General features: G+C 57.9%; 1 long non-coding RNA gene across 4 annotated transcripts; it reads left to right on the top strand.

The window, feature by feature from the left end:
• The first annotated feature begins 271 nt into the window (after nt 1-271).
• LOC135364386 (uncharacterized) lies at nt 272-24,300 on the top strand. 4 transcript variants are annotated; one of them, XR_010411320.1, is made up of 4 exons: nt 272-2,758; nt 6,655-6,901; nt 19,010-19,093; nt 20,149-24,300. It is a non-coding gene; the product is annotated as an uncharacterized LOC135364386 (long non-coding RNA). The 4 variants fall into 4 exon arrangements; XR_010411318.1 differs by lacking the exons at nt 272-2,758; nt 6,655-6,901 and adding exons at nt 13,571-17,545; nt 18,855-18,904; XR_010411319.1 differs by lacking the exon at nt 272-2,758 and having other exon boundaries at nt 2,774-6,901.

Raw genomic sequence — 24,300 nt, 5'->3', positions numbered from 1 at the left:
TCCTTTGGCAGCGGTTCCAGCCCTGGGCGGGTGGAAAGAGTGCTGGCACGCACCGCGGGGGGAGGGGGCCGGGAGGGGGCCCGCTGTCAATGCCCGCATTGTTCCCGCGCTTTTTGTTTCTACTGTAATGACATGTTGGAAGAGAGAGAGGAGAAAAAAAAGACGTGAGCTGGGGAGGGAAGAGGAGGGCAGAAAAGAAAGAGGGAGCAAGGGCCCTGGTGTGGATTGATGTCTGGGCCTGGGCGGATGTGCGGGCAGCTGGGCAGTTGGGTGCTCGGAGCCAGGCCGGGGTGTGGGCGATGGGGGGGAGGGGGCTGCCGCGCGAGGGGCCATCAGCCCCCCACCCCAGCCTCTGCTGCCTGGCACCAGGTCCCCCCACCACCCTCCAGCCCTCCTTGGGCATCTGTGGGGCCGTGCCAGAGTGGGGCAGGTGCCGGGGTCTGGGGCCCGCCTCCCAATGCGCCCCCGCCTGGCTGTGCCACCCAAGGCAGGCTGCTTAGCCTCTCTGGGTCTTGGTGTCCAAGGTCTGCCAAATGGGGGTGTTGGGGTAGAGAGGCTTTTCTGGCATTTTGGCGATGGTGGCGTGTCCTCCCCAGTTCTGGGTCTATACTTCTGAGCCTGGGGCAGAGCGGGGACGCACGCACACTGGACACAGGGCCCAGCACAGCTCCCAGAGTGATAGTGCCTGATGCCAACTTGGCAAGGCGGGTCTCACCTCCCATTTAGGTCTAGTCCAGACAGCGAGGGGGTTGCAGTGAGAGGAGCCTGAGCAGGGGAGGATGGAGCTCTGGTCCCACCTGGCTGGGGTGGGTCTCTCCCTCACCAGACGGCAGGACTCTGGGGCCCTTCCACTCCAGGCGGCTGGGTTGAGGGGGAAGAGCACAGGGCACCTGAATGAGGCATGACGCGCCCTGGACATCTCAGAGCGGGCAGAGCCCTTGGGGTTCGTGGCCCTGTCCCTGCCACTTCCCGTAGACCTCTCTGGAGCGCCAGGCAAAGAGTCACCCACCTCTGCTGGCACACCTCCACTGACCTGGAGCTCCACTCTCTGCACATGGCTCCTTCTGTCCTTGCCCAGCCCGGACTGGGAAACTTCTTCCTAAAATCTGTCTCCCTGTAGCTTCTACTTTCTGGTTCCGGGGCTATTCGCTGGAACCCTGTGGAACAAGTTAAGCCTCCCTGAGAACCCGTTTCCCTTACCTATAAAAAGGGAATGATAGGGTCCCGCCTGCCACGTGGCAAAGGCCGTCACGTGGATTGCGTGGAAAGTTCTCCAGATCTCCTCAGACTTCAGCTAGGGCTTTCTGTGCTTGCGAAAGGAGTGAGGAGCATTCCTCGTGTGAATAAAGCCAGAGTATTTTGAGAAGATTGGCTTCGGGCTCGGGCTCAGGCTCAGGCTGTAATCAGGACTAGCACTCAGACTGGGGCCAGTGTCTGAGCTCAGACTGTACCTATGGTAGAAGTTTATTCAGGAAGAGGGTAAGGGCTCCATTTGGGGTCAAGATCAGGGCTTGGGCTAGGATAAAGGTTCAGTCTGGGATCAGGATTAGGGTTGTCTAGGTTTGGAACAGGGCTCAGTTTATAGACAGTGTCAGATATGGTTTATTCAGGAATTAGGGTAATGGCTCAGTATGGGGTCAGGGCCCAGGCTGTAAGCCGGTTGTGTATTTTTGGGGTCAGGATCAGGGTCCAATCTGTGGCCAAGATCAAGGCCTATAAGCATTCATTTTGGGTTTAGGATCAGGCTGCAGGCTGGGGTCAGGGTCAGGCCTTAGGTCCAGGCTGGGGTCAAGGCTTAGGCTATCACCCAGGTTTGACAGACAATGTGTAGCTAGGGTCAAGGCTCCATCTGTGGCTGGGCTGGGGTCAAGGCTCAACTGTGATGTGGGTCAGGACTCAGTATGCGGCTCTGTCTTTGACTGTTCATTGACCTGGGCTGGAGCTGAACTCCTGAATGTGCATTTTTTGCATCTTCCTCCCTAGTAGCTCAGTCCACCGAGGTTTTCTTGTCTGACTCCAATCTCTGGAAGTCTGTTGCAGACCTGGCAGCATCGGGGTGTGCCAGGAGAGCACAGCAGGGAGGGGATGAAGAGGAGGGGGTCCTGTCTCTAGGTAGCCCCCAGAGGAGGGCAGGCAGTGCTGTGTGTGAGAGGGACTGGGGGTTGGACACAGGGGACAGGTTGGCCCCTGAAGGACCAGGATGGCCTGGGCAGGTGAAATCCTGACTTTCCAGGGGGCGTGAGAACCAGGCCACTGGTCTGGGGCTTGCCAACAGATTCTCGGGGGTGGGATGAGATGGAGGAGGGTAGAACAGGAGAGAAAGAGCGATCTTGGGGGCATCTGGCCCTTCCTTCCGTGCAGACATGCTTTGTATGGTGACACATGAACGTGTGTGTGGACATGTGTGTGTGCCCGTGTATGCTGGGAAGGTGACTGTGGGCATGGCTGTGTGGATGGACTTGTGTCTGGGGGTGAGCTGATGACTGCACATGTGTTTAGGGGCACGTGTCTGGCTGGGGGCAGGGGCAGGATGACGCCAGGCTTCGTCCTCTCCATCCCTCTGTCCCCTGAGCTGCTGGTGCCCCTTCTTTAGCCCCTAGCCTCTGCATCCACTGAAGGTCCTGGCCGTCCCACATGACTGGCATCTGAGCCCTGGATGACCCATCAGCTGAGAGCCTGTGACCCACTGCCTGGCAGCAGGAGACATGCAGGGGCAGCCCTCTCTGGAACTGTTCCTCACCAAGGACTTCTTCAGGAGGTGATGGGGAAGGGGGATTCCTGGCTTGGGGGTCATAACCACACACCGTCCCTCCCAGATGGCTCAAGCACAGCTAACACTGATGCTGTCCCCAGGAACCTACCCTGGGAAGTAGAGCAGCCCCAGGCAAGCAGAGAGCGGACCTGTGGGAGGGCCACTGTGGGCACAGAGCGGGGGCACCAGCTGAAGTCAGGCCACTGTCAGGGAGGAAGGTGGCACCCCCTCATCATGTTGGGGGACCCCACTGCAACCTTGGTCTTCAGCAACCAGATCTGCAGATTCCTGCTACCCCCTTCCTGCAGGTCCCTTGCCCCTGTTTTGTTTTCCTGGTTCTTTCCTGCTGTCACCATCCAGGGGCTAAAGTGGGGGAAGATGCCCCTTAGAAGTCTCTACCCCCATCCTCTGTGTCACTCTGTGTTCTCCTCCTCCTCCTCCTCTCAGCATCTCCCACCCCTTGGGGTTCCTTCTGGTCTGCAGGTTGGCTGCATATTCACAAACCCGGGAGTCAGGGCCATTGTAGGGTGTCAGCGCCAGAAGGGGCCCGAGTCCCGACCCTCACGTGCGGCCAAGTGAGGGCTCCTTGGTGTGTGTTGGTCCTGCCCTGCACTCGCGACCATGTGCTGAGCCCTACTGTGTACCAGGCCACAGAGGAGGGGCCTCAGGGAGCCCTCTGCTGGAAGGCTGGGCTAGGGGAGCCCCGGGCTGCAGAAAGGGACCTTGAACTAAGGTGTGTAGATAAGGAGGAACCGGCCAGGTGTGGTGTGTGTGTGTTGTGGGGGGCGGCCCTGAACTTGCTGACAAAGAGGGAATTTGGCCATGGGGCCGCCTTTGCCAAGCTCTTCCTCATGGCTTGGCGAGAGGCTCTCCGGTAGAAATAGCGCAGTTGTGGGGTTAGACCGAGGGGCGTTGAGTCTTGGCTCTGACACTTTCTAGCCCCGTAACCTGAAGAAGCTCACAGACCCCTCTGAGCCTCGTTTCATCACCTGTAAAAGCGGGGTGCTGGCCTCTGTCTCCTGGGAGCCTCGTGCACATGATTGCCTCACTTGTCCCATCTGTTAAGGTGGGGTCATAAGACTTTACTCCTCCCGTGGTCTAAGCAGCTAATTCGGACACATGGGCACAAAAGTCCCAAACTACGTACAAATATTCCTCACATCAGAGTTCATTTGGCTCCCGAATCTGGATGGCAAGAATCAGACGCGAGGGTTTGGTTCCTGAGGCCATCAGTGAAATATGTATGGTTCCTGAGTTTTGGATAGTGAAGGATATAAAAAAGAGTTTCTCAGAGTCTAGTTAGTTCCTAAATCAGACCTCGAGGCATATCTGTTTGCCTATTTACAAGTTACATACAAGTACTACAATATTAAATACACTTGTCAGGTAGAAGTTTCAAAATAATGAAGGTAAGAATAAACGTGGAAAGAAATGCTGACATTTTCTTTTTGCACCTCCCTGGGTCCTTGTGTGCTTCCCCTGGGGATGCCCCACCCCTCTCAGAACATTCCTGGTCTGGGGTTGGAGGTGCTGAGGGGTTACCCCAGAGGGCAGGAGGGCCCTGGGGGAACCTAGTCAGAGCAACACCATTTGTCACCATGCCTCTGTCCCACTCACCCCCAGCGCTGGGCCTGGGACATGAAGAAGGACACGTGGCATCTGTCTGAAGGAAGTTGGTGACGTCTATGCAGCCGGTCCGCAGAAAACAAAACTTTCTTAAAATCTAAAAAGAATTTCCTCAAAAAAGTATGTCTGATGCCTTTTCCCCCCAGCGATAAAATCGACACAACATGACATTTACTGTTTTAATCAAGTTCAGGGGCATCAAGCACATTCTCGGCATTGTGCAACCAGACCGCCGTCCAACTCCAGAACTTTCTCATCTTCCCAAACTGACACTCTGTGCCCCTTGAACACTGACTCCCTGTTCTGCCCCCCGCTGCAGCCCCTGGCAACTACTGTCCTCTTTTGTCTCTCTGAGTTTAACTGCTCTAGATACCTCATCTGAGTGGAATCATACAGTATTTGTCTTTTTGTGTCTGGCTCCTTTCGCTGAGCGTAGGTCTCCAAGGTTCGTCCGTGGTGTGGCAGGTGTCAGAATTCCTTTCCATTTTATGGCTGAGTGATACCCCACTGTCTGTATACACATTTGGTTTATGCATTCACCTGTCGATGGGCGCTTGGGTCCTTTGTACCTGGTAGCTATTGGGAGTGATGCCACTATGAACACAGGTGTACAAATACCTCTTCCAGTCCCTGCTTTCCCTTCCTGGTGCCTTTTATAGAGAGAAGTTTTTAACAAGTTCTCCCATGGCTTGGGGTCTAGTGATCACGGTTTTGTAAACTACAGCGGGTCGCGAGGACTGTCAGAGCCGTATATGAGAGCACGAGACGCCATGGGGCTGCAGGAAGGGAAGGGGAGGGACACGTGGGGGGATGACTTGGTGGCTGTCTCAGAATTCCCCGGACTCAGCGTGGAAGGCAAAGCACGGAGGGTGGAGGGAAGGTGGTGCAACTGAGCAGGTGATTTGGTCTGGCTGAGGAGGGGGCATGGAGGAGCCAAGCAGCAGGAGAGAAGCAGGGAGAGCGGGAGAGAAGCAGGGAGAGCGGGAGAGAAGCAGGGAGAGCGGGGCAGGGACCAGCCCCTGGAGGGCGTGGCTGACCCAGATGATGAATCTGGGTTTCTCCTGGAGGGAAGAGGAGGCCATGAAGATCCTCCGATAAGTGTGGGAGGAGCACTAGGCAGGACTTCTCCCCGGGGTCTGACTCCACTGCCACCTTGGACGTGGGGAGGACAGGTCGAGCTGAGGCCTCCACCTCACAGCGCGTTTGTCTCTTCTTGGTGTCTCCTGGTCCCTTGGAGGTCCCTGGTCTCTTTTCCGGTCCTTCCAGCCACTTGTGAGCACATTCTCCAGGGTGCTTGACCTCTTCATGCATCACACATTTTGAGGTTTAGCTCAATTCCCTTTCCCCCCCAAAAAAAACCCATTCCATAAGCGATCCCTTCACTGCAGACACACGTGCACACACACTCATTCACACACTCATGTGTTCACACCCACGCACACATGCATTCATGCACTCACACATGTACTTGCACACACGCACAACACACCCATTCTCATGCACGCACACACTCACTCACAGCATACACCCCCACACACGTGCACTCACACACACGCACAACTCGCCCCCTCCTGCTTGCACACACGCACAACGCCCACACTCATACACATACCTATGCATGCAGTCACAGCACACACACTCACACGGTCTCCCTTCAACCCTGTTCTCCCATCTGTCTCATTTCCAGACTTCTCTGGGGGACCAGAACTAACATTTACTGAGAATCTCCAGGGTGTCAGACAGTGGGTGTTGGCTCTTTCCACTTCTCCTCGTGACAGTCTTCCAGGATGGGTATCATCACCCCATTATACAGATGCACAAACTGAGCCTACGGAGCTGATGGTCTCACAGGAGCTGGTGGGGCCCAGGGCCCTAACTCCTTTTGGCACTTTTCATGGTAGCTCAGTGGTTTTTCTGTGTCATAAACTCACTGCGTCCAGTTGGCAATACCCCCCAGGGTCAGGACCCACGTCTGCTCCTTCTCCTTATCTCCTACATGGGCTGGAATTCTGAAGATGCTCAAGGAATTCTTTTAAGCCAGTGACTCCGAATTCTGATGTCGAGGGGTGGTCTCAGAAGCCCCTGTTGTGTCCTCGTGCTGTTCCGCTGCCTGGAACGTTCCCCCTCCCTCTCAGGGCCCAGCCTGGGGGCTCTTCTTGGGAGCCACCCCCCAGTACCCTCTCCTCCGTGTTTACGTCACTCTGTTTGGAACTCAGCTCTCTGTGGGACTGTCATGATACTTGTTATTTACTCTTCTGTCTTCCCTGTGGGACTAGGAGCTCCGTGGGGACAGGGCTGTCTCGGATTCACCTTTGGGGGCCCAGAGATGCTCCTGAGGCCGACACCGCGCTGGCTCCTGGAGAATGCGCCCAGAATGGAAGCACCATGCACATGTGTTTGGTTCAGTCCCCTGCCTAAGGGACCTCTCCCGCTGCTCCTGGGAGAAGGCTTTTGTGGAGGACTCCCTTCGGGTGCCTCTGCCTGCATCCTCCCGTCGCCCCCCAGGCACATCGGCCTTCAGAGGTACCAAGCTGGGGAGGAGGTGGGGCTTCGTCGGTGCCCTTGTCCATCCTCCTGGGCACTGAAACTCGCAGGGGGCAGCTTGTGAGCAGGGCCACCCCACTTCCTTCTCTCTCCTTTATGCCCAGGGCAGCTGACTTGGATGACCTTGGGGCGCCAGGACCCCTTCCCCTTCAGCAAGGACAAGGCAGTGGGTGCAGATGAAAGCACCCAAGAGAGCTGGGATCAGCCCTTTCTCTGCAGCCAGCCAGCACTCACTCTGCCGTCGTCCTGCCGCCTCTCTGGGCCTCAGTTTCCCTTTCTGTAACACCAGGGGTCGTCTTCCCGACCCCGGGGCCCTCCCCAGCTGTGCCCTCCTGCACCTGTGAAATTCTGAGAGCAGAGGAGGGAAGGCAAGATGGCCCCTCTTTCCCCGCCGCCTCTCCCTGTCCCCCAGGGTCACCCCAAAGCCTCCCCCTCCCCCGACTCCCTGGAACTTCCCTGCAGCTGCAGGCCTGGTGAGACAATTGGGTGTTTTAGAGAAATACATTTTTGGGCTAATTTGCCATGCATAAGTGTTTCTCTTACCCTTTAAAGGCGGAGAACAAAGAGGCCTTTCTGCACCCGGGCAGGCTGCTGGGGAGGGGACCGCAGCTGTACCGGGCCGGCGACCCTCCTCCCTCCCTCATCCCTGTGAGCGCCCCGCCACGCCGCCCACCGCCCCCCAGGAGAGACAGCCTGGACTTTCCCAGCCTCCCCCAACCCCCTGCCCTGCTGCCTCTGAGGCCCCTCTGGTCCTGCCCCACCCCAGCCCCCACCCTCCCACCAGCTGCCCCAGGCGAGAGGGAAAGTGTGCGTGGGTGGGGGGATGGATAGATGGATGGGGAGGGGGCATGCCCAGAGAGAGCAGCTCTCTACGAGGCTCGCCAAGGTGGTGATGGCCTGGCTGGGTGTGTGCCAGAGCTCCTGGGGGTTATGGGGCGTAGTCACGGGGTGTGGGATGGTGTCAGTCATCACTAGTGTCCAGGGGGTCAGTCAGGTGAATCACTAGTGTCCAGGGAGGATGTGGCAGTCACTCCATCCATTCATTCATGCGTTCATTTGTTCGTTTGTTCGTTCATTCAGCTAGTCTCTGCTGTGTTCCAACCATGTGTGGGTCTCAGGGCACCCCCATCCTGGAGGAACAGAGAGGTGCTACTGATTATAGCAAAGCACCTGAGGTTCTTGTATTTCTTTCTTTCTTTTTTTTTTTTGGTTCTTGTATTTCTTAGAGGAGGCGGCACCTACGGGAGTGGCTGCACGGGGATAAGGCCGTGGGTGCAGACGTGTGAGGAGTAGGTGCTTCATCCTGCCTGGTGCAGAATGAGGGGGCCGGGGCTTGGTAGCCGCTTCCTTGTTGGTGGTGAAGGTCCTGAAACTGGCAGATTCAGCATTACGCCCTCCTGGGTCACAGTTCACCATCCTCCCGTGCGCTCAGGCCATTCCTTCCCCTCGAACTCCCTTCTCTCACTCTTGGCTGTTCTGAGGACACACCTCTCCCCTTCTGGGGGCCTCTCCTAGCTCCCCATCCTCCTCCATCAGGGCTGGGCCCCTCAACTGTCCTGTCTGTCTCCCCCAACAAATCCAGAGAGCCCCCGTCTGCACACACATCCACACACCTGCACGGGGTCCTGCTCTCCCTCTGTCTGCACTTTCCCCCCATGTTCATGGGCTTACTGAGGGCAGGGGCCTTGGGTGTCTTCCCAGCACCCAGCACAGGGTGAGTGCACAGCCCTCCATGCTCAGGAAAGGAGCATACAGGGCTGGGCACCCCTCGTCTGTATTCAGAACAGCAGCGGCACTGCTTACTGCCTGCCAGACCCTGCAGGGTGACATCTGTTCACTCACCTGGTTGTAACACCTTTATAAGGTAGGCGCTATTACCTACCACTGTTCTACAGGGAAACTGAGACACAGAGAGGTTGAGGTTTTGCTAAAGATCATCTGGCTCCCAGGGGAGGAGGCATGAGAGTCCTCGCTCTAAATCGTTGTATCTGAATCACGCAAGAGCCACCTGCTCCCTGGAGCCTTCTGGAATAGACTAACAGACGCTGGATTCTCCTTCTGATGTCCTCCTGCAGCTTGCTCTGTTCCTTCCATCCCTGGGCAATGCCCCTGCCCTGTGTGCACGTGAGAGATGGTGAGACACTGAGGTTGAATGGCAGGGTGTCGCCCCACGAAGGAGCTGTGAGTGGCTTGGGTTCCTTAGAAGGACGAGGCCAGCCAGGGTGGGAGACCAGGGCTGCTTGCTGTCCCGCTGCCACAGGTGTGGGCATGACCTTTGGTCCTTGGATTTCAGGACCACCAACAAGGGCTTCGGAGCCCCTTCCAACAATGTCACGTGGTTCCCTTGCAGTCAACATACCCGAGGGCATGAGCGACACCTCCCAGAGCTCCACATGTCACAGGGCGACTGATACGGGCTTCACGACCCTCTGTGTGCGTGTAGTGTGCATGCTTCTGCACGCACACGCATCCCTGCCCGGGTATGCCTGTGTGTGGGTTGGCCTGCGCACGTCTGACTTGGGGTGCTCAGGAGATGAAGGAGAAGGCAGAGATTGAGAGAGGACGGTGGCTGCATCTTCACCCAGAATTCTCTGTGTGGGATCGAGAGGAAGGGGCAGCCCTCTACCCCGCACAGGCTCCCGAACATACAGATCCTCTGAAGGCTGGAGCAACACAGGCAGAAAGTGAGATGTGGCTGTTTGCCCAGGGGGGTTGAGGGGGAGCCCCGCTGCGATGGGCAGGCGACTCTGGGCCTGTCTCAACAGGGACTCTGAGACTCACCAAAGGCTCTGCAGGCCCTGACTGCTCGCTCCATCGCAACTCTTGATGGGCACTTATGGGTGCTGACTGCGTGCCTGGCCTGGGGGCAGGGCAGGGGTGAGTGGGCAAGGCTTCTGCCCTTTCAGAGGAACCTAAAGTCCGAGAGGAAAGAGTGCCCAGGAAAATGGAGTTTGGGGATCTGAGGCGTGAGTGGTGTGGTCTGTTGGGTGTGTATGTGGGGGGTGAAGGCTGCCGAGGAAGGCTGGGAGGTTAAGGAGGGAGATTTGAAGGTTAGAGACTGATGGGGAGAGGGAGGGCCCCTATTCACAGAATCCTAGAATGTGAAAGGTCTTTGGAGATTACCTCATTCAAGTCTAGTTTATACAGAGGGAAACTGAGGCCCAGGGACAAGGGATGACTTACCCAAGACAGTGATGGAGTCAATCCGAGTCCATTCAACAAGTAGTTCCTAAGCCTATGCGGCACCAGGCAGAGGACTCAGCCTTAAATAAGGGCCTTTCTTGCCTCAGTTGGCCGTGGTCTGCTGGGGCAATGGACACACAGACCGATAAGCACCACCCAGTGCCACGATTGTGACCATCAAAGTGTGTACGAAGCAGCAGAGTGAGGGGTATGGAGGACTATTATCTAGGCAAGACCTCTTGGCAGAAGCAGCATCTGGGTTGGGCTTTGAAGGATGAAGAGGAGTTCAAAAGGCTGAACAGGGAAGGAAGGGATTAGTTTCCAGGTGACCAGGCATTTTGAGTTGGTTTCTGTTTTTGCCACCCCCGAAGGCAGCCACCAGTCTGTCCTCCATGGCACCCCATTCTCTTGGAGACCCGAAGCAGGCTGGGATGGCAGGGGGGCTTTGGTGTGTTTCTGTCCTGAGGCAGGGGAATGGATTCCGGGTTTCCCAGGGCCCCAGGTTTAGCCTGGTTGCAGGGCCTTGATTCAACCCCCTTCCATTCAGTCAGAGAACATGGACTGGGCACCAATTATGGCTAAACCTTACCCAGTGGGGAGGATTTCAAGAGGCAAAGAGGAAAGAAGAGCATTCCAGAAGGGAACAGCATGAGCAAAGGTGTGGTTGCTGGAAAGCAGGGGTTTGTTCAACAAGTATCTTCTATTTTGTGTGGCTGGCGCAGGGGGCATGAAGGGAGCAGTTCAAGACGTAGCTGGAAAGATTGGCTGGTGCTGGAGCTGGAAGGTTCTAGGGAAGAGTTTGGGTTTTAATCTGTGGCAAGAGGGAGATGCTAATGGATTTTGAGTAACAGCAAGTCCCTCAAGAGCCCAAGACTGGGCTGGGAACTTAAGAGAACCCAGAAGCCTCCCGGGGAGCCAGGAGATGGCAAATGCTTAATAACCAGCTCTGCTGGGGGAGAGGGTGGCCATCCAGGGATGGATTTCCACAATGTAAAAGCTCCCACCAGGGCCAATTTCAAGCTTCCCAGGTGACATCAATAGGCTTGGAATGTTCCAGAAAATTTAACAGTTGGCTCTCCCATGCTGGTATGAGTTGACTCCTGCACACCGTGTCCCCCAGGGTTATCAGCTGTAATTCCCAGTGCTCAGCCCCCTTCTCTCCAGGTTCGCTTCCAGTGTGACCTTCACGTGGGAGCCCAGGGATGGTGACCTACCTGAGAGGTTTGTCCACGCTCAGGGGGTTCTGAGCTCCCAGGCCCTGTGGGTTTGAGCCTTGGCTCAGCCGGTCCCTTGCTGGGTGACCCAGGCCCACCCCTCATTCCTCTGGGCTGACTTGCTTTGTGGGGTCCTTCTGGGATGAGCTGATGCTGCGGAGGGGAAGTGTGGGTGGCAGAGGACGGAGCCGGGGAGGGCTCGGGAGCATTGGCGACCGCTCCCTGGGGGTAGGGACCAACCCCACCCACCCGTAGCTCATTCACCTGAAAATCTGTCAGATCACCAGCTAGCACTGGGGCAGGAGGGGTCCTGTGAGGTGAGGGGATGGGGGACAGGGTTGGGGGCATTGAGAGCCACATGGGCTCTGGGCTATAGACCACCAATGCCTGAAGCCCTGCCAGGGGAAAGCGGGTTTCTGGGCCTTGATATAAGTTGGTTCCTCTGCCTGGTGCCACCCTCTCCCTCCCCATCTCTTGGCAAACTCCTACTCATCTGTCAGGCCTCAGCTTCAGCGCACCTCTTCCAAGAAGCAGGGGCTAAGAGCACAGGATCTCTGAAGCCCTGGGTAATCTTAGTCTTTCTCAGCCTCATCTGTAAAATGGGAACAATGATACTGTGTAGCTTGTAGGATGGCTCTGTGAGAAGCACTTGGCACACAGAGCCCTACTTCTGATCATTGTGATAGTATTATCACTCCTTAGTTACTGCCCCTTCCCCCACGTCCCTCCTAGGTAGGCTTGGCCTCTGAGTCCCCACCATGCTTGGTGGTTACCCCTTTAATCAGGTGGTGATTATGGCCATGTCTGTCTCTCCCGCTGGACAGTGAACCCCTGAAGGTGGGGATTGGGTCTGATTGGTCTGGGGGCTCCAGAGCACAACCCGAGCCTGGCCCCGGGCACAAGCCCCGCACTGTTTTAGGTGAGGGACTGACCCTGGCCAGGTCCCTGGCCTTGGCTGCGACACTGACCTGCTCGGGGTCCTGGCCAATCAGCTGCTCCCCATGGAGGCTGGGTTTCCTCATGTGTGACCTGGATGACCTCTGAGGATACTTCTTCCAGCCCCAAAACGCTGTGAGCCCATGTCCCAAACCCGAGTCACCATCCTGCCCCTGAAGCAGCCCCCACCCACTTCCCTGCTCCATCAATGGCTCCACTGTTCCCCAGTGACCCAGGCGTGAAACTTCAGAGTCATTTTTGACTCATCCGCCTCTTTATCCCCTCATGGCTAATCATCAGCCACGACAGTTTTTCCTTCAAAATGTTGCTCACATCCATTGTCCCCTCTCTGGGATTCTGGTCTCCTCGTCTGCAGCTGGGATGATGGTGCCCACTTTCTGACTGGCCAGCATCCTCTCATCGCCCATCATGGCTGTGTCCCCAGCAGAGCTCCTGAAATGCCACCGCTGTGTCCCCCCTGGAAATGCATGCCTGTCCCCAGGCGGGGGATTAGCAGCCCTCGAGTCTGTCAGCAGGGAGGCTGGGTATGCCTAGGAGAGACTGGCAGGAAGAGGGGCCCTGAGTGGAGTATGGGGGTGCAGTTCCCAGGTTGCCGTGGCTTGTCTCCAAGAGCTCATGCACATCTGCGCGCACATCTGTTTGAGAGACCCAGCGCTGAGTGTGAGGCAGGGACTCCGGGGTGGTTGGACAGAGCCTGTCCACACGGAGCTCACACCCGACAGGCCCCATACTGTGGGGTGTACAAGGGGCCGTGGGTGCTGCTCCCTCAGCCTGGAATCAGGAAGCTTCACAGGGGAGAGACAGTTGGTTCTTGAGAATGGTGTTTCCAGCCCGGAAGCAGCCTACCCGTGGAGCTGTAAGAGGGCCCAGGAGGTGTTTGGGGTGGCCAGTGCTGGGAGGGCTAAGGATGGCAGGGTGGGAGGCAGTGAGGCTGAGCAGGGCTGGGTGGGCTGGGGAGGGGCCCTTGCTGGTCGGAGGTGAGCAACCTCAGGGACCCCTTCCTGCCATCTCTAATTCATGTCCCCTGAATAGAGCTGACTCCCCGACCCTGGGAGGCAACTCTGCTCCGTAAAAATCAAAGTGACACTCTGTGGCCCCGCACTCTACAGTTTACACTGTGCTGGCCTTCCCTGGTTCCTGGTCTGGCTTTACCAGCCCCAGCGCTGGGCAGCTCATCCCTCCCATTTGACAGGTGAGGAAGCTGAGGCCCATAGAGGGGAAGGGGCTTGTCCAGGGTGACCAGCTAGTTTTCGCCAGAGTGAAGCCTGGGATTTCCCTGACCCTGGATGCCAGACTCTAGAGGTTGAAGGGAGGGAGGGAGGGAGGGGCTCAAGCTCCAGGGCCCATGTCCTCCTGGGGAAGGGCTGGCTCCGTGGGACCCAGCTGGGGGGACAGGCCCAGCTGCTGGGAGGCCAGGACTGAGAATTTTGCCCACCAGGCCTCAGCAAGGCAAACCCTGCCGGGCTGGAGCAGCCTCTGGGGCCGAGCCCCCTACCTGGGTGCCCTGGGGTGGGTGTCGGCCCGAGGGAGCAGGAGGGACTGGGTGGCGGATTTGTGTTTCCACTTGATTCCCTCAGTTGTTTTTCAAGAGCTGTGGCAGGATCCCGAGGGGCGGGGCGGAGGCGGGGGAAACCTCAGGAAGGCAGGAAGGCGCGGGATGGGCCCCCCCACCGCCGCCCACCCCCCATGTGACTCCTCTGACTGACGACAGTGCCACATGGAAGGGCCTCGAGGCTTCCGTCCTGCGCTGGCAGGACGAGTGTGTGACGTGGGCCAGGGCACTGGGCCCACACTGGGTGACTTCCCGCGTGACCTGCACTGTCTCAATGCTCTTTCCGTTGGAGGCCAAGCCCTCTGACTCTGGGGTAGGAGAGGCCCGTGACCATCGCCTGACCCCCACTTCCAGCACAAGCCCAAGGGGCAGGTACCTGGGGCCAAACCCGGGCAGGGTCGGGGGTGGTGGTGCCCTGAACCCTGGGATTTTGTGCAGTGCCCCCCGCCAGGTCTCCCAGTTCCCCTCCAGCCTGTCCGGCGGCCCCTTCTCAGCTCTGTCCGTTGTCCACAGCCAGGCCCCCTTCCTCCTGCTGCCTCCCCCCACCATTTCAGGCCTGCTGCCTTGCCACAGGCCATCCGTCTCTCGACTTCCCTGGGCCTGGCCCTGCTGGGCTCACTGTCCCTGCTGATCGAGTTTCCTGTCTTCCAGAACTGCCCACATCCTGGGCCCTGGGCCTGGCCTCTCCCCTTCCACTCACCTGTGTGTCCCGGTCCTGTCTGTCCTTCTCAAGTGGTGGCAGGAGTGGGGACAGCTACTCCTAGCCTCGGAATCTGCTTAGCCATCTTAAGCTGTGTGGTGGCAGCTGAGTCCTGGCCCTTCTCTGGGCCTCAGCTTCCTCCCCAGTGAAGCGGGGCTGATAGTTACAGAGCCAGCAGCCTCCCAGCACTAGATCTGACGAGGCAGGTGCCCGGCACGGGGGGGTGGGGGAGGTAATGGAAGCGCTCAAAGGAGCCAGGCCTCACACCAGCTGTACAACCCTGGATGATACTGACATTTCTCTGAGCCTCAACTTCCTCCTCTGTGAAATGGGTATAATAGCAGTTCCTTCCCTTGGGACTGAATGAACTATTCCCAGGGGAGGGATTCTCCATCTGGCCCGGGGTGAGGGAGGGCTTCCTAGAGGGGCAGCCCTCATGGCTCTGGACAGTGATTGGCCAGCAAAGACTCCAGAGACAGTGCTCCAGGGGAGGTAGAAACCAGGAGCTTTAAGCTGAGACTGGGAGGGGGGAGGTGAGACCTGGGGATCCCACCCCAGTCTCCCACCCTGCCTCTCCACCCAGGGGGCTGATGTCACTTCCTGCTCTGCAAGCTGGCTCCCTTCTCTGAGCCTTTACTCGTGCAGGTCTTCTGTCTCCAGGCCCTCCTGCACAAACCCTTCCCACCCCCCAGTACATACAACTATAGCTTGACTCCTCCAGGAAGCCTTCCCTGCCACGGCCGTCTCCCTCGCTCTCGTCAGCACTGCCTGCTGTATAGTCCACGGTGTTGGATTCTCTTGTAAATGGCGCACAGCCTGGAACCTAGCGGGAGCCCAGGAACCGCTAACCCCACCGGTAGCAGTCTCCGTCCATGCTGGCTCTACACCCACCCAGATGCCCAACCCTCGCTACCGTCCTATGGGGCCAGGAGGGATAAGGGACCATCCGACAGTTGATGCAGAGGTCAGGGAGGTCAAGGGGCTGCCCGAGGCCCACAGCAAGGTGGGGAGCAGACAGGACCACAGCCCTCACTCGCGCTTTCTCTCTCTGTCTCTTCGTTTCTGTCTCTGTCTCTCTCTGTCACCTGCCCCCCGGTGCAGAGCCCCGGGCTGGGGCCTAGTAGGGGCATGTTTCCTTCCTGTTCAGCTGGAACTCCGGAGTCTGTCCTGCCTTTGTCGCTCTGGGCCATGCAGCCTTCCTTCCCTACCCCCTGGCCTGTCTGCCGTTGGAGGGTCCCCTAATACTGTCACTATTCTCTGTGGCCACTGCCCCGCCCCACCCCACCGCTCCAGGCCGTGGCCGGGGCTGAGCCGAGGTACCCACAGTTGCCCTGGGAGCACACAGAGGGTGCAGGGAAAGCCCTCACTAGGGGTGGGGAGGCGCTGCCCCTTCCCATCTGGTGACCCTGAGCTGTCACTCACCTCTTGGAGGCTCAGTTTCCACCCCCTGAAGAAGGAAGTGCCGCCTTTTTATGATCACATCAAACCCGCGAGGTGTGTGTGCTTTTACAGACGGGGAACCTGCGGCTCTGGGAAGCCAGGGACCGGCCTGAGCTGGGAGGTGGGAGCTGGGAGGTGGGCCCTGCTTTGCTGGACCACTTGCAATATCTCAGCACTGTGGGATTCAGGGGGGGCAATGTCCTGAGAGTTCTTTGTGGGACTGTAAAAACTTCCCAAAGAAGAGGCTTTGTTCTTCAAGTGGGGTGACCGTGGGCCAGGTTCACCCTTCAATGGTTCCACTGTGGGGGCCTGGAACCCCATGACTATGAACTGCTCCCGGCGGCGGGGGGGGCAGCCTTGTTCTCTTTAGGAACCTGCCTCTTTCCATCCTTAACATAGCGGGTGCTGGCTCATCACTAATTCAAAGAATGATTGGACCATACTTATGAGGGGGTGGGCAACATGGGGGGAGTAGCCACCAGGGATGGGAGCACATAGGGCGTGAAGGGCTGGCGGGTCTCTAGCCCTCACCCTTGACCTCTTACAGTTTATTCCTTGCATGGCAGTCACAGTGTCCTTGTTGACACGATACTCAGACCACACCACTCCCTGCTCCAAGCTCCCGTGGGCCCCTCACATGTTCCTCCAGCATCCCCCATGATCTGACCCCTGTTCTCTGGCCTCCCCATGTTCCCCTCGTTCCCTCTGCTCCCGCCACTCTGGTCTCCTGGCTGCTCCTAGACTCTCTGGCACATTCCCTCTTAAGGCCTTTGCACATGCTGTTCCTACTGTCTGGAACGTTCTGCCCCAGACATTCTTCTCTTCATTCAGCACACCCTTCCAGGGGCCTCCCCTGATCACCATTCCTAATGCACATCCTTCCTGTTGGTCCCTCCCCTGGCCCTGCTTTGTTTGCCATCATAGAGCCTGTGGCCACCGGACATTAGCTTGTATATTCGCTGGTTTATTGTCCAGCCTGACAAGAACATTCTCTCTGTGAGAGCAGGGGTGGTCTGTTTTGTCCACTGCTGTAACCCCAGAGCTGGGACAGTGCACATGACTAGTGCCCAACTCTTTTTTGTAGAAGAAGGGAGGAAGGGGTGGTGAGGGAAAGACCTCTTTCTTCTGCTTATTCATGGAGTGCCTCCCCTGTGTGGCCCTATGTTAGGTGTTTCTAGAACAGGTAGCATCAGCAGAGGGGACAGCAGCTCACTTGAGCCCAGCTGACCCCAAGGTAGCAATGGTCATTAAGTGAATATATGTGAAGTGCCCAGAGCACCATAGCTTTTTTTTTTTTTTTTTTTTTGCCTTATTTGCTGTATTACCAGATGTAGTCTCTAGGAGCCTGAGAACCAGGGCTGGTGGGTGGAAAGTGGGGGAAGGGGAGAAAGCTGAGAAAGCTAGGGATGAAAGAGATTTAATTAAATTTTAGGAAAAATTTTCGAAAGGCAACACTGTACAACAAGGAAGGGACTTCCTCAGGAGAAAATGTGCTCCCTGTCAGCAAAAGGAGGCAAGTGGAGGCTGGAGGCCCTGGAACTGGGTCCAACAAGCCTGAGGACCTGAAGCCATAAGATGTAAGGATTCAGGGGAGTCCTCCCCGAGGTTGGGGTGGGCCAGGCTCTGCAGTTGGAGCAAGCATGGGTCACTGGTCTGACCAGGCCCAGGCAGCAGAAGCCGTGGCTCCAGTCCCCGGGTCCAAAGGCTGCTGGGACTTGGCCAAGCAGCCATATTGGGCCTCTGGACCTGGGAACCGCAGACCAGGCCTGGGAGACAGGAAATCGCCCTGCTCAGGGCCCGAAAGGCCCCCTAGCATGCCCTCACTCCCTCCCCACCTCCCACAGTGGCCTCAGGCCCCTGTGCCCCGCGCCCATGGGGTTAAATCTCTCCCTGTCTCTCTCTGCTCCAAGTTGTTTTCCAAGTGAAGCAGAGAATGGTTCTCTTGTTACCAACATGGCTTCTGGGCATTGGGTAATGCGCTCCCTCTTCTCCCTGCTCCACTCCACAAAGGGACCTTTTGTTCCTCTCCCTGCCCCTCTCTCTGGCTCTTCCCCGGCCCCCCACCCACCCCGACTCCCTCCTCCCCACCTCCCGCCCCACACTGCACCCCTGGGCTGCGAGGAGTGACCGTGGTCTGGCCGCGGTGCCCTCCCTCTCCCGAGGCGCCCGGGGAGAGCAGGGGCCTTGTGGCCGTGGCGGCCATTTTGAGAGTGGCCATTCCCGGTGGGCCCTGGCTCCTGAGAGGCTTGCGGGGTTGGGGAAGCCACAGTGGGGTGGCTGGGGCTCAGCGGGAGGTCTCGTGGAGCACCTCCTATTCTCCAGGGAGGAGAGGGACCCTCCCACTGGCCGCCCCGACCCGGGCCGCCTCCTTGCACTGAGACAAGACACCCTGCTGCAGCCACCATCTTGCTTGAGCCCCGCACAGCAGCCCCCGAGGCGGGAGTCGCCCCCGCCTTCCGCAGGTGGAGACTCCGTGGGGTGAGTGTCTGCTCCAGCCAGGGGCGCAGTGAGCAGGTGCTGCAGCCAGACCGAGCCATGTGCTCCCCCCGCCCCCCCCCCTCCAGGGAAGAGCCCTCAGAATATGCCCTGACCGATGGGAAACGCTGAGATGGAAGCCTAAAACCAAATTTCCTGGAATTTTTTTGGAGATGGAGCAGACTGTGCCCAAGATGGGAGTGTCAGGAAGGCAGGCAGATGCTGAAGTGTCGCTCTCAGGGAATTCCATCTCTGTCCACTGTCCCCTCCTTTGCCCCCTCACACAGTCCTGCAAGACAGGCAGGCACAGGCTGACGACATTTTTCAGATGAGGAAACATGCACAGAGCGGGTACATAGCCAGGACTTGGCGCTCACCCAACCGACTCCAGCTCTGCTTGTCTCTTTGCAGGGCGGCTGCCCACCCCTGCGGAGGCCCAGGGGCTTGGGGAGGAGGCTCAGGTCGGTCACGGCAGCCCAGCCAGCCTGTCTGTGGTTGAGGAGGTTGTGCTCAGGTGCTCAAACATCCCCCAGTTCCTCCATCTCACTCTGTCCCCGTGTTTGCAGAGCCGTGGAACAGACCCCGCGTGCCGTGCACTCACCTGTAACCACCGAGCTGGGTCTGGGGCCTTCGGGCCACAGCAGGAAGAGGTAAAATGAGTAGATGGGGGACAGACGGACGGATGGATGGATGGGCGGCTGGGGGCAACAGAGAGAGAGGGGGAAGATTTATTCGGAGTTGAACACATCCCTGGGCCTGCCCTCAAGGAGTCACAGTCCAGGAGGAGACATAATTCAGTGAAGAGCCAGCAGGCTGCAAGGCAGGGCGCCTGCGAGCTCACCCACTAGCTGGGAGGTTGAGGAGGGAAGGCTTCTTGGAGCAGGTGACTGAGGATGGGACCTGAAAAGACGAGGATAAGTGAACTAGGCAAAGAAATTGAGACAGAAGGTGGGAAAGGGGCTGGCATAGGGGGTGGGGCTGGGGCCGGGGAGGAGAAGGTGGGTGGTGTGTAATGGGGTGAAGGGCCCACACCAGTGTGTCAGAGCAGAGTGGGGCCAGGGAAGGTGGGAGAGGTGGGCAGGGGAGGAAGCGTGTGGGCTGCCGAGGGCAGTCGGGGGGCTCCTGCGGACTAGGATGCCCCGATAAGGTACATGAACTAGATCCTGAGGGCAGTGGGGTCAGATTTCAAGGGGTCAGATTTGTGTTCTAGAAAGATCATACAGGCTGGGTCTGTGCCAGTCTGGTTTATTACTGTTTTCCCAGCAACCACCTCAGTGCCTGGCATACAGTAGGTGCTCAATAAATGTTTTGAATCAATACACGAATACCAACAGTGTACCCCGAGGTAGTGGTTAACTGCAGTTGTAGGACCTTGGGCCTCAGCTCCCTCGTTTGTAAAACGAGGGTCACAACACCCGTCTCTTGGGGGTGCCGAAATGGCGAAGGGATGGAGTGCATGGCAGGGCTTTGCTCAGTGTCCTGCATGAGGTTCGCGCTCCATACCTGGTATCTTTCTGTTATGTGCGCAGGATGCGCTGTGGGCGAGACGGAGGCGAGGAGCAGGTGGGGAGGGGCGGAGTCATCCGGGCGAGAGGATGATACCAACGTTGATCAAGGGCTTAAGCTCTTCGAGCATTTTACTCTTATAATCCTCAAAACAAGCTAATGAAGCAAGCATTATGGTCACCCCTGTTTTATTGTCCAGGAAACCGAGGCACAGAGAGGTGAAGTGATTTGCCTGAGGCCCCGAGGCTGGTGAGTGGGAGACGGAAGTGCCCTGGACGCCAGAGCCCAGTGACCCCTGAGCTGGTTGATGGCCTGCCAGTGGGCTGCCACCGGGGGAGGGGGACACAGTCCGAACGGATGGACCAGATGGTGGGGGGCAGGCGGGGGACGGGAAGGGAGGCATCAAGGATGCCCCTCGGTTTCTGGCCTGGGTGACCCGGCAGAAGGTCATTTCATTTCCTGAGCAAGGGACACCGCAGGACGGGCAGGCTTGGGGTGGACACGCTGAGTCTGGGAGGAGATGCCCGGGAAGTCTGGCGTCTAGGAGAAAGGTCTGGGCTGCGGATGTGGCCGAGGGTGAAACAAGATCCTGGGGCAAGTGGGAGGCTTGTGGGGGGTGGAGGAACCCCACCTCTGGAGCTGGTGCAACAGACGTTATATAGCATTTGTTCTGTGCCAGACATTATCCTGAGCCCTTGTGTTACCTTATTAAAATCCTCCCAACAAACCCTCTGAGGGGCCCCGTTACCATCCTCACTTCCATCCCAATGGACAGTGAGAGGTCCCAACTGCCCCGGTTGGCCAGGGCTCTGACTGACCCAGGGCCCAGGCCCAGGCTGGGGATGCGGGGAGAGGCTCTGAGGGCTGCCTGTGTGTGAGCCGAGGTGGGGGCATCTGCAGAAGAGAGAAGGAGGACGCAGGCCTGCCTCATTGGCCCCTTCGGTACGTGGTCCGGCCAGCTCCCCTCCCCATGCCTCTGCCACCCCCACGGGCCCCAGGCCTTGCCTCTGTGACGGGGGAGGCCAGCAGGGAGATGGGGCCAGCTCTGCTCTTGGGACCTCTTTGGGGCCTGACGGTGGGTGAAGGGCACACAGTTTGCTCAAAAGGGTGCAGAGCTGGAGGGCTGGATGGGGTGCGCAGTAGGGGAGCAGAAAGGTTCCAGGGATGAGGGCCGGGGGGCCGGCACACAGAGGACGGTAATTCTCGGGCTGATGGGCGTTAGGGGCAGGGCCTGGGGCGTCCTGGCACAAACGGCCTGGTTCCCAGCTGTGAGCCCAGGGCCTGGAGCGCAGCTGCCCCACAGTGAGCCTGGTGGTGGGGCGGGGGTGCTGCCGTCGCTGCTGGCCAGAGTCCGGGCTAAAGGCCCTGGGGGCTCCCAGCCCGCTGGGGGGCAGACATTTTGCCTGATGACAAGACCCTGGGCAAAGGGTTCCCGGAAGGTGTGCAGCTACAGGGAGCGGTGACCCCGGGCTGGGCTTCAGTTTCTGGGGACAGGTAGCAAGCGGGATGCCGGCAGGAGCAGAGGCGTGGTGAGGGAAATGGCGGTGCTTTGGGAAATAGTTGGTGACCTGGTGTAGCCAGCGTAGGGGGCCCAGGAGACGAGGGGGCTGGACAGGGGGACAAGGGGCTCTCTTCTGTAGGCAGTGGGAGCCAGGGAAGATGCGAGGGCTGGAAGAGAGGCTATGGAGGTCTGGAGAGCGTCAGAGGGGATGAGCATGGCTCTGCCTGAAGAGGCATAGAGGGGCTGGACAGACAGCATGGGGGGGCGAACAGGACTGGGGACACTAGTGGGTATGGCCTGGGAGGTCAGGTGGGGGACCAGGTAGGGTGAGGTCAGTCAGGTGGTGGGCAGGTGGAGTTGGAGGTCCTGAGGGACCCCCAGGTGGAGACAGTTGGTTTCATGGGTCTGGAGACTGGGATCCGGGAGTGCAGAGGAGGTGGTTCAGTGATGCTCCCTCAGGGAGAGTGGGCACCTGGGCAGAGGAGAGGTGCCCAGCTGGGAGCAGGAGAGGGGGTCAGAGAAGGAGACGCATTGTCACAGAGGGCAGGGGGCCAGCAAAGTAGCTCAGAGAGATAGGGAGAGAGCTTGGGGCGGGGGTCCCAAAGCAGGCTCAGGGGCCGGGGGAGAATGGCGGGACATTCCGCCAGGAAGTATAGACAGCAGGTGGAGACAGGTCTTCCGGGAAGCTCGGCTGGGAAGACCAGGGGAGATATAGGGCAATGGCTGAAGGGGACTCGAGGATCGTAGGTTGTTCATAGAAGAGATGCTGATGGGGCATCGCAGAGGTGGGCTACGTGGGGGAGGGGCTCCTCGAGTGGGGGTGGGGTGGTCCTGAGCTGGATGGGGGGCCCTCCAGCTGGAGGGAGGGAAGGGAATGGGATGGGAGCTGCAGAGTCATTTGTAGGCCGAAGGAGGGGAGGTCAAGGGACTCCTGCCCAGGGGCCTCTCCTCTGTGATGGAGGACCAGAATGGAGAGGCAAGGGGCTGCAGGGGGTCCTGAGGTTTGGTGTCTCCACAGAAGGCCCTGGAAGAAGGACGCCTTGGGGATCAGAGAGGGTGGTTGGAGCTAGGGGAGGACCCAGCACAGGCAGTGGCTGGGCTGAGGGGGCCCGGGTCTAAAATGGCAGTGTCCTTTCTCTTCTGGCTGTTCTGAGCACAGACCATGTGCTCATGCCTGAGGAGCCATGGCCTGTCGTCCAGAAGCTTATTTGCAGCTTCCTGGAGGTGTTCCTCTCCTGGTCCGGGGCAGCCTGTCATCCCCTTGCCCAGTGCAGGAGGCAAAGCGGCTCCCAGACGCTTCCCACGGCCTCCAGGCACCTCCCTCCTGCCCCACTGGCTGCCAGTCCCCAGCTCGGCACACAGTAGGGCCTGGACACCGATGGCCTGCGTGCTTATATGCTCTTCCACATTTCCAAGCACCCCCCCTCCCCCCGGAACTCCTTGTGCTCCCTCCCGGGAGGGGCTGAGTGGACCAGACTCTGAGGGCAAGCCTTGCTATGGCCCCCCACCCATCAGCACGTCTCCCGAGGGAGTCCTGAACCCAGAGCCCCCGTCCTCCCCCTTCTGACAGTTTCCACAGCTGGTGCTCTGATTTCGGAGCCCAGAGCAGAAGAAGAGGAAAGTCAGCAGAAATTAGCACGGACGGAGGGACAGTGCAGGCAGAGGAAAACAGCTCCTTACCCTTAAAAATTTGCTAAGAGGGTCAATCTTATGTTAATTCTTATCGCAAAATAAAATAAAAAACAGGGTTGCTAAGTTGGCCTCATTGCTAACAGCATCTGCCACCTACTTTCAAGGGAGGACACAGAGCCACAGGGGAAGCACGGGACACAGGCCCTGCCTGGCGGCTGTGCGCCCCAAGACCCGGGGATGCCGTCCGTCACTGCTGTCACGACCAGGTACAAGGGGAGGCCGATTTCCATGGCGCTTTGTTAAAACAAATTCAGTATAAATAGTTCTGCCCAAAGATGTAGAGTATGACCCACTGGCTACCCCCTTAATGCTCAGTGGTCGGGGACCGTCACAGGCCTGTGACAGAGTATGACACAGCCGTTAAAAATGATGTTTATGGGGGCGCCTGAGGGGCTCAGTCACTTGAGCGTCTGGCTCAGGTCATGATCTCAGGGTTGTGGGATTGAGCCCCGCATCGGGCTTCGCACTCAGCAGGGAGTCTCCAGGAGATTCTCCCTCGCCCTCTGCCCCAGCTCGCGCGTGCACACTCGCTAAATAAATAAATAAATAATAAAATCTTTTAAAAAATGATGTTTATGAGGAATTTTAAGGACATAGGAAATGTTTTTGGTATAATTTAAGTGAAAAGCAAGACGTGAAATGCTACGGGCATATGTGTAATTCAATAAAAAGCCAAGAGAAAAAAAACTACACGCTGTGAGCTCAACTTCATTTAACAATTACAGGAACAAACCTGAAAGAAAACTAGAAAATGCTAACCTTGTTATTTCTGGGTGGTGGAACCGCGAGTGACTGGAACGTTTTCAGGCTTTGTCTTTTATCGTATTTCCAAATTTCTACAATAAACGCTTTCCAATGTTGAAGTTACTGGAGATGAAGGTGTGGTGTGTAGCCTCTTTAAGGAGTCCCACGTCTCTGGAAAATCTTCTTGCATGAACATATAAGATCTTGGGGTGTGTTTATATATTTTTCAGCTGGAGGTAGAGCTTGAATCAGGAAGGCATCTTGACTACAAATAATGGAAAACGCAATACCATTGAGGGGGTTGCTTGCTTCCCCCCACCTCCGGTCACAGGAAGTCCCCGTTAGGCCATCCAGAGCTGGTGTGGTTCCGTGATGCTCTCGCGGACGATCAAAAAGCAGACCTGTTATTCACCC

Source organism: Mirounga angustirostris, unplaced genomic scaffold, assembly GCF_029215605.1.
Source record: "Mirounga angustirostris isolate CCGP_5_RB_7025 unplaced genomic scaffold, mMirAng1.0.hap1 SCAF_5, whole genome shotgun sequence".
Lineage (NCBI taxonomy): Eukaryota > Metazoa > Chordata > Mammalia > Carnivora > Phocidae > Mirounga > Mirounga angustirostris.
This window is presented reverse-complemented; position numbering and strand designations above follow the sequence as displayed.